Below are 15,998 nucleotides of genomic sequence, written 5' to 3'. Positions count from 1 at the left end.
CTGGATGATCTGTCCCTTGATGAAAGTGAGGTGTTAACGTCCCCCACTATTACTGTGTTACTGTTGATTTCTCCTTTTATGGCTGTTAGTATTTGCCTTATATGTTGATGGGCTCCTGTGTTGGGTGCATATATATTTACAATTGTTATATCTTCTTTTTGGATTGATCCCTTGATCATTATGTAGTGTCCTTCTTTGTCTCTTGTAACACTCTTTTTTTTAAAATTTTTAAATTATTTTATTTTATTTTAGGCTGCGTTGGGTCTTTGTTGCTGTGTGCGGGCTTTCTCTAGTTGCAGTGAGTTGTTGTGGAGTATGGGCTCTAGGCACACGGGCTTCAGTAGTTGTGGCACACGGGCTCAGTAGTTGTGGCTCGCAGGCTCTAGAGCACAGGCTCAGTAGTTGTGGTGCACGGGCTTAGTTGCTCTGCGGCATGTGGGATCTTCCCGGACCAGGGCTTGAACCCATGTCCCCTGCATTGGCAGGCAGATTCTTAACCACTGCGCCACCAGGGAAGCCCCTCTTGTAACACTCTTTATTTTAAAGTCTATTTTATCTGATATGAGTATAGTAAGTTCCCTACATATGAACGAGTTCTGTTCCAAGAGTGCGTTCGTGAGTCCAGTTTTGTTTGTAAGTCCAACAGAGTTAGCCTAGGTACCCAACTAACACAGTCAGCTATATAGTACTGTACTGTATTAGGTTTATAATAATTTTCACACAAATAATACATTAAAAAAAACCCACAAAAAATAAAGAAAACATTTTTAATCTTACAATATAGTACCTTGAAAAGTATAGTAATACAGTACAGCAACTGCATACAGGGGCTGGCATTGAGTGAACAGGCAATAAGAGTTACTGACTGAAGGAGGGAGAGGAGGTGGGAGATGGTAGAGCTGATGGATCGTCAGCAATAGGAGATGGAGGGCAAGCTGCAGTTTCACTCATGCCTGAAGTTGATGGCACAGGTTCTGGTTCCTTGCTGGATTCAATTCCATCTACCCTCTTGAAAAAAATGTTCCAGTGATGTTTGGGTAGTACTATACCAGGTACACCACCGCTGCATTTATGCTTGCTTCTGGACATCCTGGGCTTGAAATAAAGATACTATACTACTGTGCTTTATACAGTACTGTACCGTAAAGTACACAAAAACACAGCCACTCGTAGAGGATGCATGCACGTGACAATGTATGCCAGACACATGAACTGACTTACATGATTAGACATGAGGATGCACGTTCACATCTTTGAAAGTTCGCAACTTGAAGGTTTTATGTAGGAGACTTATTGTATTGCTACTCCAGCTTTCTTTTGATTTCCATTTGCATGGAATACCTTTTTCTATCCCATCACTTTCAGTCTGTATGTGTCCCTAGATCTGAAGTGGGTCTCTTGTAGACAGCATATAAATGGGTCTTGTTTTTGTATCCATTAAGCCAGTCTGTGTCTTTTGGTTGGAGCATTTAATCTGTTTATGTTTAAGGTAATTATCAATATGTATGTTCTTATTGCCATTTTGTTAATTGTTTTGGATTTTTTTTTTTTAAATTTATTTTTGGCTGTGTTGGGTCTTCGTTGCTGTGTGCGGGTTTTCTCTAGTTGTGGTGAGCGGGGGCTACTCTTCATTGCTGTGCGTGGGCTTCTCATCGTCATGGCTCCTCTTGTTGCAGAGCACGGGCTCTAAGCACGCAGGCTTCAGTAGTTGTGGCACATGGGCTCAGTAGTTGTGGCTTGTGGGCTTCTAGAGCTCAGGCCCAGTAGTTGTGGCACACGGGCTTAGTTACTCCATGGCATGTGGGATCTTCCCAGGCCAGGGCTCGAAACCGTGTCCCCTGCATTAGCAGGCGGATTCTTAACCACTGCGCCACCAGGGAAGCCCCTTGGATTTGTTTTTGTAAGTCTTTTTTCTACCCTTTTGTTCTCTTCTCTTGTGATTTGATGACTGACTGTAGTGTTTTGTTTGGATTCCTTTTTCTTTCTTTGTGTGTGTGTATCATTATAGATTTTCAGTTTGCGGTTACCATGAGGTTTTTTTTTTTTTTAATAAATTTATTTATTTTTTGTTTTTGGCTGCATTGGGTCTTCATTGCTGCACACCGGCTTTCTCTAGTTGCGGCAAGCGGGCTTCTCATTGCGGTGGCTTCTCTTGTTGCAGAGCACGGGCTCTGGGCCCTCAGGCTTCAGTAGTTGTGGCACATGGTTTCAGTAGTTGTGGCTCGCGGGCTCTAGAGCGAGGCTCAGTAGTTGTGGCACATAGGCTTAGTTGCTCTGTGGCATGTGGGATCTTCCAGGACCAGGGTTCAAACTTGTGTTCCCTGCTTTGGCAGGCGGATTCTTAACCACTGCACCACGAGGGAAGTCCATAAATAGCTTTTATTATGTTGAGATATATTCCCTCTATACTCACTTTTGTAAGGGTTTTTATCATGAATGGATGTTGAATTTTATAAAATTCTTTTTCTGTATCTGTTGAGATGATCATGTAGCTTCTGTCATTTCTGCCCCTCACCCCCCCCCCCCGTTTTTTTTTTTTTTTTGGGCCACGCCATGTGGCATGTGGGATCTTAGTTCCCTGATCAGGGATTGTACCCATGCCCCCTGCAGTGGAAGCATAGAGTCTTAACCACTGGGCCACCAGGGAAGTCCTGGTTTCTGTCCTTTCTTTTGTTAATGTGGTGTATCACATTGATTGACTTGTGTATGTTGAACCATCCTTGTGACCCTGGGATGAATCCAACTTGGTCGTGGTGTATGACCTTTTTTATGTATTGTTGGATTCGGTTTGAGAATTTTTGTGTCTATATTCATCAAAGATATTGACCTGTAATTTTCTTTTTTGGTAGTGTCTTTGGTTTTGGTATCAGGGTGATGGTGGCTTCATAGGATGTTATTGGGAGTGTTCCTTCCTCTTCAGTCTTTTGGAAGAGTTTGGGAAGGATTGGTATAAGTTCTTTGTATGTTTAGTAAAGTTCCCCAGTGAAGCCATCTGGTCCTGGACTTCTGTTTGTATGGAGGTTTTTTAAATTACACATTCTGTTTAATTTCTAGTGATTGGTCTATTCAAGTTATCTATTTCTTATTCATTCAGTTTTGATGGGCTGTGTGTTTCTAGAAATTGTCCATTTCTTTGAGGTTGTCAAGTTCATTGGCCTATAATTATTCATAGTATTCTCTTATGGTTTTTTGTAGTTCTGCAGTATCTGTTGTGATTTCTCCTCTTTCATTTCTTATTTTGTTTGTGTCTTCTCTCTTTTCTTCTTGGTGAACCTGGCTAGAGGTTTGTCAATTTTGTTTACCCTTTCAAAAAACCAGCTCTTGGTTTTATTGATTTTTTTTGTCTTGTTTTTTTCATCTCTATTTTATTTATTTCCTCTCTGATCTTTATTATCTCCTTCCTTCTGCTGACTTTTGGTTTTGTTTGTACTTCTTTTTCTAATTCTTTTAGGTGGTGGGCTAGGTTGTTTATTTGAGATTTTTCCTGTTTCTTAAGGAAGGCCTGTATTGCTATGAACTTCCCTCTAAGAACTGCTTTTCCTGCATCCCAGAGATATTTATGGTTGTGTTTTCATTGTCATTTGCCTCAAGGTATTTTTTAATTTCTTTGATTTTTCTTGTTGACCCATTGGTTTTTTTAGTAGTATGTTGTTTAGTCTCCTTGTACTTGGTTTTTTCTTGTTTCTTTCTCTGTGGTTGATTTCTAGTTTCATGCTGTTGTGGTCAGAAAAGATGCTTGAAATAATTTCTATACTATTAAATTTGTTGAGGCTTGTTTTGTGCCCTAGCGTGTGGTCAGTCCTAGAGAATGTTCCATGTGCACTTGAAAAGAATGTGTATTCTGTTTTTTTTTGGATGTAATGTCCTGAAGATATCAGTTAAGTTTAACTTTTCTATTGTATTATTTAGGATCTTTGTTGCCTTATTGATTTTCTGTCTCAAAGGTCTGTCCATTGATGTGAGTGGGGTATTAAAGTCTCCTACTGTTAATGTATTCTTGTCAGTTTCTCCCTTTATGTCTGTTAGTATTTGTTTTATTTATTTGGGTGTTTCTATGTTGGGTGCATATATGTTGACAAGTGGAATATCCTTTCCATGTGTTGATCTTTTTATCATTGTACAGTGTCCTTTTTTTTTTTAATTAATTAATTTATTTATTTTTGGCTGTGTTAGGTCTTCGTTTCTGTGTGAGGGCTTTCTCTAGTTGCAGCAAGCAGGGGCCACTCTTCATCGCGGTGCACGGGCCTCTCACTATTGCGCCCGCTCTTGTTGTGGAGCACAGGCTCCAGACACGCTGGCTCAGTAGTTGTGGCTCACGGGCTTTGTTGCTCCGCAGCGTGTGGGATCTTCCCAGACCAGGGCTCGAACCCGTGTCCCCTGCATTGGCAGGCAGACTCTCAACCACTGCGCCACCAGGGAAGCCCTACAGTGTCCTTCTTTATCTTTCTTTATAACCTTTGTTTTAAAGTCTATTTTGTCTGATATGTGTGACCCCTGCCTTCTTGTCATTTCCGTTTGCATGAAATATCTTTTTCCATCCCCTCACTTTTAATCTATGTGTGTCCTTTGCCTCAAAGTGGGTCTCTTGTAGGCAGCATATTGTAGGCTCTTATTTTTTTAATCCAGTCTGCCACTCTGTATCTTTTGATTGGAGCATTTAGTCCATTGACATTTAAGGTAATTATTGATAGGTATGTATTTATTGCCATTTTAAACCTTGTCTTCCTGTTGATTTTATTTTGTTTTTTCATTTCTATTTTTATTATTATTTTTTTTTTTACATCTTTATTGGAGTGTAATTGCTTTACAATGGTGTGTTAGTTTCTGCTTTATAACAAAGTAAATCAGCTATACATATACATATATCCTCATATCTCCTCCCTCTTGCATCTCCTTCCCACTCTCCCTATCCCCCCATCTAGGTGGTCACAAAGCACCGAGCTGATCTCCCTGTGCTCTGCAGCTGCTTCCCACTAGCTATCTATTTTACATTTGGTGGTATATATAAGTCCATGCCACTCTCTCACTTCGTCCCAACTTACCCTTCCTCCTCCCCGTGTCCTCAAGTCCATTCTCTACGTCTGCGTCTTTATTCCTGTCCTGCCCCTAGGTTCTTCATAACTTTTTTTTTTAATTCCATATATATGTGTTAGCATATGGTATTTGTTTTTCTCTTTCTGATTTGCTTCACTCTGTATGACAGACTCTAGGTCCATCACCTCACTGCAAATAACTCAATTTCATTTCTTTTTACGGCTGAATAATATTCCATTGTATATATGTGCCACATCTTCTTTATCCATTCATCTGTTGATGGACACTTAGGTTGCTTCCATGTCCTGGCTATTGTAAATAAAGCTGCAGTGAACATTGTGGTACATGACTCTTTTTGAATTATGGTTTTCTCAGGATATATGCCCAGTAGTGGGATTGCTGGGTCTTATGGTAGTTCTATTTTTAGTTTTTTAAGGAACCCCTCCATACTGTTCTCCATAGTGGCTGCATCAAAAAAATATAGAACGCTTCATGAATTTGCGTGTCATCCTTGCACAGGGGCCATGCTAATCTTCTCTGTATTGTTCCAATTTTAGTATATGTGTTGCCGAAGCAAGCACTCCCATTGATTTTATATTTCTTCTTTGTCCCTTTCTTTTTCTTTTTCCTTTTGTGGTTTGATGATTTTCTTTTGTATTATGCTTATCTTCTCTTCTTTTTCTTTTTTTGTGAATCTGTTGTATGTGGTTGCTCTGTTTTTCAAGTATGTTAACTCCTTCCTATATCTACTTGCTTTAGACTGGTAGTCCAATAGGCTCAAACACCTTCTAGAGAAAAAAATCTACATTTTCTTACTCTCCTCTCCCACATTTAATGATTTTGATGTCCTCTTTTGCATCTTTATGTTTATCCTTTTGCCATTCATTGTGGTTATCATTGCTTTCACAAAAGTTTTTTTATTATTTTAAAAATCTGTGTACTTTCTTGTTTAAGTGATTTACTTTCCAATTATGATTTTCTCTTTCCTATAGATTCTTACTGCTTTTGTTATTTATTTATTCTTTGGCTGTGCCATGCAGCCTGTGGGATCTTACTTTCCTGACCCTAGATCAAACCCAGGCCCCCTGCAGTGGCAGCACAGAGTCCTAACCACTGGACTTCCAGGGAATTCCCTCAACTTTTCTACTTAGATAAGACCTTTCAATATTTCTTTTAGGATAGGTTTAGTATTGCTGTATTCTTTTAGTTTTTGCTATCTGAGAAATTCTTTATCTCTTTTTCTATTCTAAATGATAATCTTGCTGGGTAGAGTATCCTGGGTTGCAGATTTTTCCCTTTTGGGACTTTGAATATATCTTGCCACTCCCTTCTGGCCTGCAGCATTTCTGTAGAGAAATCAGCTGATAACCTTATGGTTGTTCCCTTGTAATTAATTCTTTTTCTCTTGCTGCCTTTAGAGTCCTCTCTTTAACTTTTTTTAGTATGTCTTGTGTAGGTCTGTTTAGGTTTATCTTGTTCAGGACCCTCTGTGCTTCCTGTATCTGGATATGTTTCCTTCTCTAGGTTTGGGAAGTTTTCAGCCATAATTTCTTCAAATACAGTTTCATTACCTTTTTCTCTTTCTTCTCCTTCTGGAATCCCTATTATGCATAGATTGGCCCAGTTTATGTTATCCCATAGGTCTCATATTGCTTTCATTTATTGTCATTTGGGTTTCTGTCTGCTGTTGTAATTGGGTGATTTCCATTATTCTGTCTTCTAGATCACTTATTTGTTCTTCTGCATTATTCATTCCTCTGTTCATAGCCTTTAGTCCAGCTTTTGTCTCTTCAAATGAATTCACTAATTTTTCTGAAGGCTCCTCATAATTTCTAGTTCCTTTTTACAGTAGTCTGCATTTCTGTCAATCCTTTCTCAGTTCCTTCAGTATTTTCATTATCTCCTTTTTTATTTTTGTTTATTTAGTTTTGGCTGCATTGGGTCTTCGTTGCTGCGCGGGCTTTCTCTAGTTATGGCGAGTGGGGGCTACTCTTCGTTGCGGTGTGCGGGCTTCTCATTGCAGTGGCTTCTCTTGTTGCAGAGCATGGGCTTTAGTTGCATGAGCTTCAGCAGCTGTGGCACGCGGGCTCAGTAGTTGTGGCTCACGGGCTCTAGAGCGCAAGCTCGGTAGTTGTGGTGCACGGGCTTAGCTGCTCTGCGGCATGTGGAATTTTCCCTGTGTCCCCTGCATTGGCAGGCGGATTCTTAAGCACTGCGCCACCAGAGAAGTCCCTCATTATCTCCTTTTTGAACTTGGTGTCTATTAGACTGAAGAGGTCTGTTTCATTGTTTGTTCTTTCAGGGGTATTCTCTTGATCTTTTAATTGGGAATGGTTCCTTTGCTTCATTTTACTTATATTTCTCTTGCTGTATGAGTTGAGGAGAAACAATTATCTACTGTGGTCTTGGAGGGCTATTTTTATGTGGAAACATCCCTGTGTAGTCTGTGGGTTTAATATTTTTGGGTGTGAGGGCTGTTTTTAGTATGGATGCCTGCCACCTCTTTCCTCACTGTATGCTGGCTACCATCCCCTTAATAGGAGGTGTGACTGATATGCTGACCAGAGCCAGCACTGGATATTGAGCAGGGCCTCCTCTTTGCTCTGTGGTTTTCACTGCCTTGTCCAGGGCAGGGTGTGCTCCCCAGTTGTTGGAGTAGAAGCCCCCAGATCCGTTTCTGAGTTGCATTTCTGGTATGTGGTGCGAGGTAGGTTGGATTGGGGTGCTCCCACTGGGAGAGGAGCCATTGAGTACTCCTCCTCCTCCTGAGCTGTTCACCTGTGAGTGTGCTCCGTTGTGTCACCTTTCACCTATTGTGCAGACTCTCAGAGTACACTGTTATTGGCACTGCCCTCAGCCCCACCTCAACCATAGGTATGCTGGCAGTCCACCCTGGTACCTCTCAGGCTTTGTTTTCACAATGCCACCAGCGCAGATCCACAGAAGTCAGGTCCCAAGACTGCAGTAGTCGTGCACCTGGACCTGCTGTGGGTGCTGTGGAGGCAGCTCAGACCCTGGCTCGGCCCAGCCTCCTGGTGTACACGCCCACAATGCCCACAGCTGCTAAGGCCAGACCTGTCCCAGCTATGGGAGCACCAGTTTTCTGTTCGGATGTTCTGCAGGCACTGAATTTACAAAGCTGGCAGCGGAGGTGTAATTCTGCGGTTCGTTCAGCCACAGGGAGAGATTTCAGCTTTGCTTCCTAAGTCACACGGCCCCTGGGGCTCAGCTGTGATTTCAGCCCCACCTCTGTGTGTGGGCAACCCACTGGTGTCTGCACCCAGGGCTGCTGAAGCAGTGGCTAGAACGTGTGAGCCTGCCCAGGGTGGGAGGGAACCGAGGTGGCAGCTGGAGTGCACGGGCCTGCCCAGGCAGAAGGGAGCTGGGGCAGCGGCCGGAGCCCATGGAGGTAGGAGCCGGTGGGTGGGGAACGAGGCTGCAATGGTGGCCCCACCTCTCCCTTCCTGCGCCACTTAACAATGGCACTTTGCTTCTGTGGCAGCCTGGGCTTCTTCCATGAACACTCCTGGTCGCTGTGCCCCACACTCCAGCCCCTTTAGGCTGTCTCCATGCAGCCAACAGCAGTCCTCTCCCCAGGTCTGTCCTCTAAACCCCACGTTTCAGCATCCAGCCCCTGCCCATACCAGCAAAGGTGCTTCTAAGGCTGGGATGCACAGGGCAGTGGCACGGCCCATCTGTGTAATCTCTGGCTGTCCTGCCTGCCACTAACTGGTTGTTGCTCTCTGTGAGCCTTGGAAACTTCTTTTCTGTCCCTGCTGATCTTTCCACTGGTGAGGGGACTTCCCAGGGTATGGGAACCTCTCTCCTTCACCTCCCTCCTAGGGGCACAGGACCCATCTGCTTCCTCTTTATTTTTTTTTCCTTTTGTCTTACTCAGTTACATGGCGATCTTTCTTGTCCTTTCAGGTGTTTGAGGACTTCTGCTAGTGTTCAGTAGGTGTTGTGTGAGAATTGTTCCATCTGTAAATGTATTCTTTTTTTTTTTTTAAAGAAATTCATGTTCTTTATTTATTTATTTATTTATGACTGTGTTGAGTCTTCGTTTCTGTGCGAGGGCTTTCTCTAGTTGTGGCAAGTGGGGACCACTCTTCATCGCGGTGCGCGGGCCTCTCACCATCGCGGCCTCTCTTGTTGCGGATCACAGGCTCCAGACGCGCAGGCTCAGTAATTGTGGCTCACGGGCCCAGTTGCTCCGTGGCATGTGGGATCTTCCCAGACCAGGGCTCGAACCCGTGTCCCCTGCATTGGCAGGCAGATTCTCAACCACTGCGCCACCAGGGAAGCCCTGTAAATGTATTCTTGATGTATTTGTGTGAAGAGTTAAGTTCCATGTCCTACTACTCCACCATCTTGATTCCAATCCCCTTTATCCATTTTTTTTTTTGGCTGTGTTGGGTCTTCGTTGCTGTGCGCGGACTTTCTCTAGTTGTGGTGAGTGGGGGCTACTCTTCGTTGTGGTGCGCGGGCTTCTCATTGCAGTGGCTTCTCTTGTTGGCGGAACATGGGCTCCAGACGCGTGGGCTTCAGTAGTTGTGGCACGTGGGCTCAGTAGTTGTAGCTCTCGGGCTCTAGAGCAAAGGCTCTGTAGTTGTGGCGCACGGGCTTGGTTGCTCTGCGGCATGTGGGATCTTCCCAGACCAGGGATCGAACCCGTGTCCCCTGCATTGGCAGGCAGACAATGTGCCACCTTAACCACTGTGCCACCATGGAAGTCCCCTTTATACATTTTTGAATCGAGTTTCTGTTGTTAAGTTGTAGGAGGTCTTCATATATTCTGGATATTAACCACTTATCAGATACATGATTTGCAGATATTTTCTTCCATTCCATGGGTTGCCTTTTCACTTTGTTGGTTGTGTCCTTTTGATGCTCAGAAGTTTTAAATTTTGATGTAGTCTAGTTTACAATTTGTTCTTTTGTTGCTTATGCTCTTCAAGTCACATCCAAGAAATCATTGCCAAATTCAGTGCCACGAAGATTTTCCCTGTTGTTTCTTCTAAGAGTTTTATAGTTTCAGCTCTTCTATTTAGGTCTTTGCTCCATTTTGAGTTTATTTTTGTAAATGGTGTAAAGTAAGGTTCCAGCTTCACTCTTCTGCATGTAGATATTTAGTTTTCCCAGCACCATAAATTGAAAAGACTGTCCCCCATTGAATGGCACCCCTGTCAAAAATCATTTCACTGTGTGTATTAGTTTGCTCTGGCTGCCATAACCAAGTACCCCAGACTGCTGGCTTAAACAACAGAAATTTATTTTCTCACAGTTGTAGAGGCTAGTAGTCTGAGATCAAGGTGTTGGCAAAGCTGACTTCTTCAAAGGATTCTTTCTTTGACTTGTGGATGACCATCTTCTCCCTGTATCTTCACATGGTTGTCCCTCTATGTATGTCTGTAGAAGGACAACAGTCATATTGGATTAGGGCCTACCTCTAGGATCTCATTTCACTGTAATTACCTCTTTAAGGCTCTATCTCCTAAAATACAATCACATTTGGAGATACTGGGAGTTAGGACTTTAGTATGAATTGGTGAGGGGGGGCATTATTCAGTCCATAACACCATATATTTGAGGGTTTATTTCTGGGCACTCTCTTTTACTCCATTGGTCCATATGTCTTTATGCCAGTACCAAACTGTTTTGATTATTATAGGTTTGTAATAGGTTTTGAAATGAGGAATTGTGGGATCTCCAATTTTGTTCTTCTTTTTCAAGATTGTTTTGGCTATTTGGAGGGGGGGGTCCCTTGAGATTCCATATGAATTTTTAGGATGGATTTTTCTGTTTCTCAAAAAATGCCATTGGGATTTTGATGTGGATTACACTGAATCCATAAAAAAGTAAAATCCAAACACTGTATCACTTTAGGGAGGCTTGCCACCTTAACAATATTAAGTCTTTTAATACATGAGTATCAGGTGTCTTTCCATTTATTTATGTCTTTAATTTCTTTCAGCAAAGTTTTGTAGTTTTCTCTACGCAAGTCTTTGGCCTTCTTGGTTAATTTTACTTCTAAATAATTTATTCTTTTTGATGCTATTGGAATTGAAATTCAAAAAAATTTTTTCTTTAATTGTGATTGTTTAGAAACAGCTGATTTTTGTGTATTGATTCTGTATCCTGCAACTTCACTGAATTCATTAATTCTAACAGATTTTTTGGGTGCAGTCTCTAAGGGTATTTTTACATATGAGTTCATGTCTGTGAAAAGAGATAATTTTGCTTTTTCCTTTCTAATGTGGATGCCTTTTATTTCTTTTTCTTGCCTGATTGCTCTGGCTGGAACTTCCAGTACTGTGATAATACAAGTGGTTGATGTGGGCATCCTTGTCGTCTTGTTTCTTGTGTGAGAGGAAAAGTTTTCAGTCTTTTACTAACTTAGTATGATGTTAGCTAAGGGCTTTTCATATATAGCCTTTATTATGTTGAAGTAGAGGTACTTACCTGCCTTTTAAAGAAGGTGACACCGTTCTTAAGAGGAAGAAAAAATTGTCAGGTGAATTATCTCATTTGCTACTCTGTTTGAAAGTAGTTAAGAACAACTGTTTCTATTTGAATAACAAAAGAGGATTTAAATAAAATTTTTATTTATAATTTCAAAGTGTAGGAGATTGTATCTTCCCCCCAAAGCAGGTATAATTAATTGGTATGTTTATATATGCTAAAGATATATTCTTTAAAGACTACTGTGTGTAAATTGAATTTTTAAAAACTATTAGTCTCTTATGTAGAAAATAAAAGGTGGAGTCACACACCAGTGTTATAATAATATTAGCTTATATAATTGCCCATGTACAGTGTACCTTTACTGGGATCTTTATTTCTTCATATGGCTTCAAGTTACTATCAAGTGTCCTTTCATTTCAGTCTATAGGACTCCTTTTAGCATTTCTTGCAGGGCAGATCTGGTGGTGGTGAATTCCCTCAGTTTTTGTTTAGCTGGGAATGTCTTGATTTCTCCTCAGTTTTGAAAGATTTCTCCTCAGTTTTGTCAGATATAGGATTTTTGGTTGACAGTGTTTTTCTTTTAGCACTTGGAATATATCAACCTACTGCCTTCAGTTCTCCAAAGCTTCTGATGAGAAACCTGCTGATAATCCCATTGAGGATTCCTTGTATTTGATGAGTCACTTCTCTTGTGCTGCTTTCCATGTTCTCTGTGTCTTTCAACAGTTTGATTATAATTTTTCTTGGTGTGGGTCTCTTGAGTTAATTTTACTTGAAGTTCATTAAGCTTCTTGGATGTTTATATTCATGTCTTTAGTCAAATTTGGAAATTTTTTTGCCATTATTTCTTCACATATTCTCTCTGCCCCTTTCTCTCTCTCTTCTTCTGCGACTTCCACAATGTGTATGTTGATCTGTTTGATGGTGTCTCACAGGTCCCTTAGGCTCTGTTCACTTCAATAATTTTTCTTTCTGTTCCTTAGACTTGACAATTTCAGTTGTCCTAGACTTTTGTTTTTAATATTTATTTATTTATTTAGGCTGTGCCAGGTCTTAGTTGTGGCATGTGTGATCTTTATTGTGGCATGCAGACTTATTAGTTGCGGCATGCGAACTCTTAGTTGCGGCATGTGGACTTCTTAGTTGTGACATGTGAACTCTTAGTTGTGGCTTGCATGCAGAATCTAGTTCCCTGACCAGGGATCAAACCCAGGCCCCCAGCATTGAGAGCATGGAGTCTTACCCACTGGACCACTAGGGAAGTCCCCTCAATTGTTATAGCTTTGATTTCACTGATGGTTTCATCTACCTACTCAAATCTGCCTTTGAATCACTCTAGTGAATTTTTCAACTCAGTTATTGTACTTTTCAGCTTCAGAATTTCTTTTTGGTTTCTTTTTAAGTTTTCTGTCTCGTTGATATTTCCATTTTGTTCCCTATGTCATTTTCTTGACTTTTTCCACATCTTCCTTTAGTTCTTTGAGTATCTTTAAGACAGTTTTTTTTTAATAGTATAATTCTTTTTTTTTTAATTATTAATTAATTAATTTACTTATTTTTTTGGCTGTGTTGGGTCTTCGTTTTTGTGCGAGGGCTTTCTCTAGTTGTGGCAAGCGGGGGCCACTCTTCATCGCGGCGCGCAGGCCTCTCACTGTCGCGGCCTCTCTTGTTGTGGAGCACAGGCTCCAGACGCGCAGGCTCAGCAGTTGTGGCTCACGGGCCCAGCCGCTCCGCGGCATGTGAGATCCTCCCAGACCAGGGTTCGAACCCGTGTCCCCTTCACTGGCAGGCAGAGTCTCAACTACTGCGCCACCAGGGAAGCCCCTAAGACAGTTGCTTTAAAGTTTTTATCTAGTAGAGCTGTCATCACATCTTTTTCAGGAACAGTTTTTTGTTTTTTTCTTGTTTTTTTTTGTTTTTGTCCCTTTGAATGAGTCATATTTTCCTATTTCTTTATATGTCTTTTATTTTTGTTGTTGTTGAAAACCGGACATTTGAATCTAATGATGTGGTGACTCTGGAAATCAGAATCTCCCCTTTCCCCAGGGTTTGCTGTTTGTTTGTCTGTTTGGAGTGTTGTAGGCTGTCTCTGTACCAAGAATCAGTCTGAGGTGTGAACTTAGTCTTCTCAGGTCTTTTCTGAGCCTTTGCCTTCCCCTGGGTGTGCATGATGACTTTCTAACTTCCTCTGAATATGTGGTTGCTTTTGAATCCAATAGTCCTCAATATCTGGCTCCCAAAAGGAGAAAAAGAGAAAAATGAAAGGATGAGGGGGGAGAAGCACTGGTGCTTTAAATCCCCTTGAAGTCACTTCAGCCAGAGGGGGCGGTGCAACAACAGTGTCCGCCTCCTCTTTGCACCTCTGAGATCAGAAGCAGCGCGATCAGCCCTGATCAGAGCAGATCCCTGATATTTGGAGGACAGCGTCCTCATTGCCCACCCTGGCTCCCACAGGCTGTGTGTGCAAGCTGCTCCAGGAACACATGCAAGGCTGCCTGCACAGGGATGGGCACTGGGTAGCTGCTATTGTGCTAAGGGCTGAAATTCACCAAAATTTATCTAAACATTCCTCTGCACGTTTGCAAGTCCTCAGTAGACTCCAGGAGTTCCAGAACAGTTATATCAGACAGATTCTGCTAGTGCATTTGTTGTCTGTGTGGGGAGACGGATTTCTGGTGCTTCCTACTCTGCTACCTTCCCAGAATACTCCCTATAAATTAAATTTTAAAAAAGATTTTGTTTGAAGAGTTTGAAAACTGAGATAATCTTAACCCCTCAGACTACCACTGTTTTGTGCACACAGGTGCACATGCACACAAAACACCCTCAAGGGAGCATTGTCACCCAGCTCCAAAGCCTCTCCTGAGGCAGATCCTTTATGGTGTAGGGCAGGCAGCCTGCACAGAGCAGTGGGCTGGAGAGAGCCAACCCCAAGAATGCTCCAGATCTGAGGCTATTCCCAGCACAGACAGCTCACAGTAGGACATCAGGATAGTCACTTTCCCCTTCCTGGGGCTTGAGTTACTCATTGAAAGAGTGTGGGAGTTGGACTAGATCAGTGTTTCTTCAGTGAAACCACAGAACAAACTTTCTTACGTAGAAGGCTGATAATAATTATTTCAGTGAAAAAAAAATTATCAGATCAAGAAAACTCCCAGATTCAGCAGTGTATAAAGTGAAAATAAAATAGAGTAACTAAATGAACTATTACAGAAGTTTTAGAACACTGGTCCAGTTTTTAGTGAATTACAGGAAATTTATGAAAGCACAGAGATGTAGAAAGCAGAGACAGCATAAGTCAAGTTAACCTTTTACCATAACTCATTGATTTGCAGTGGAAATGGAAGGTGGATATAATCTGGAAATGTAGGCAGTTCTCTTTTCCTGATCTGGGCCTCAGTTTCCTCATCTGTAAAACTGGGCCTGAAGTAATTTTTTTTTTTAATTTTATTTATCTATTTTTATATTTAATTTTTGGCTGAGTTGCGTCTTCGTTGCTGCACGCTGGCTTTCTCTAGTTGCGGTGAGTGGGGGCTACCCTTCGTTGCGGTGTGCGGGCTTCTCGTTGCGGTGGCTTCTCTTGTTGCAGAGCCTGGGCTCTAGGTGCGTGGGCTTCAGTAGTTGTGGCACATGGCTCAGTAGTTGTGGCTCGCGGGCTCTAGAGTGCAGGCTCAGTAGTTGTGGTGCACGGGCTTAGTTGCTCCGCGGCATGTGGGATCTTCTCAGACCAGGGCTCGAACCCGTGTCCCCTGCATTGGCAGGCAGATTCTTAACCAGTGCGCCACCAGGGAAGCCCTGAAGTAATTCTTTAAGAAGACTTTTCAGTTACTCTGGAATAAATTTTTGGTTCTGTGATCACAGGGAATAAAACTGACAGAGAGGGGCTGTGACACGCCTTATCCTTGCACTGGGCATTCTAGAGGGCAGAGAGGGAGCTTAGCATTCCTGTTGAAAGAGGAGACTGAGGCCCAGAGGGGAGATGGTCCCTCAAGACACTGCTGGGAAGTGGTGTTGAGTGGACTGGTGCTGGACTCTTCCTCCTCTGATGTCCCACAGGGCATCTGCGTCCCTTCTGAGCATCCCAGACAGAAGGCTAAGAGCCCAGCTCTGGAGTGTCTTGTCCTAGAGGATTTCTTTTTCTTTTCTTTTTTTTTTGGGGTGGGGGACAGTGTGCTGTGCAGCATGCAGGATCTTAGTTCCCCCACCAGGGATCGAACCTGTGCCTCCCACCCCTGCATTGGGAGTGCGGAGTCTGAACCACTGCACCACCAGGTAAGTCCCCTAGAGGATTTCTTCTAGCTGGTGCCCAGCAGCTCTCTACTGGGCCCTTCAGCTGCTGGAACCCTGGTGTGGGGCTCTCTGGTCCCTCCAGCAGGTGGGGTTAGGGTATGCACAGCGATTCAAGCCCCTCCACTCTTTGTGCACCTGCTTCTTGGAGGGTATACTGTCTGTTCTTCCGTTTGTTTGAGCAGAGGGTTCACTTTGTTTTGTTTTTTCCC

General features: G+C 42.5%; 1 protein-coding gene across 1 annotated transcript in view; it reads left to right on the top strand.

The window, feature by feature from the left end:
- Positions 1-15,998, top strand: part of PTPN23 (protein tyrosine phosphatase non-receptor type 23) — a 40,395-nt gene that overhangs the window by 14,882 nt on the left and 9,515 nt on the right. The window lies entirely within an intron of this gene.

This window comes from Balaenoptera borealis (genome assembly GCF_965194805.1).
Source record: "Balaenoptera borealis genome assembly, chromosome: 12".
In the NCBI taxonomy this organism is placed as follows: domain Eukaryota; kingdom Metazoa; phylum Chordata; class Mammalia; order Artiodactyla; family Balaenopteridae; genus Balaenoptera; species Balaenoptera borealis.
Note: the sequence above shows the minus strand (reverse complement) of the source record. Positions and strands in the feature narration are given on the sequence as shown.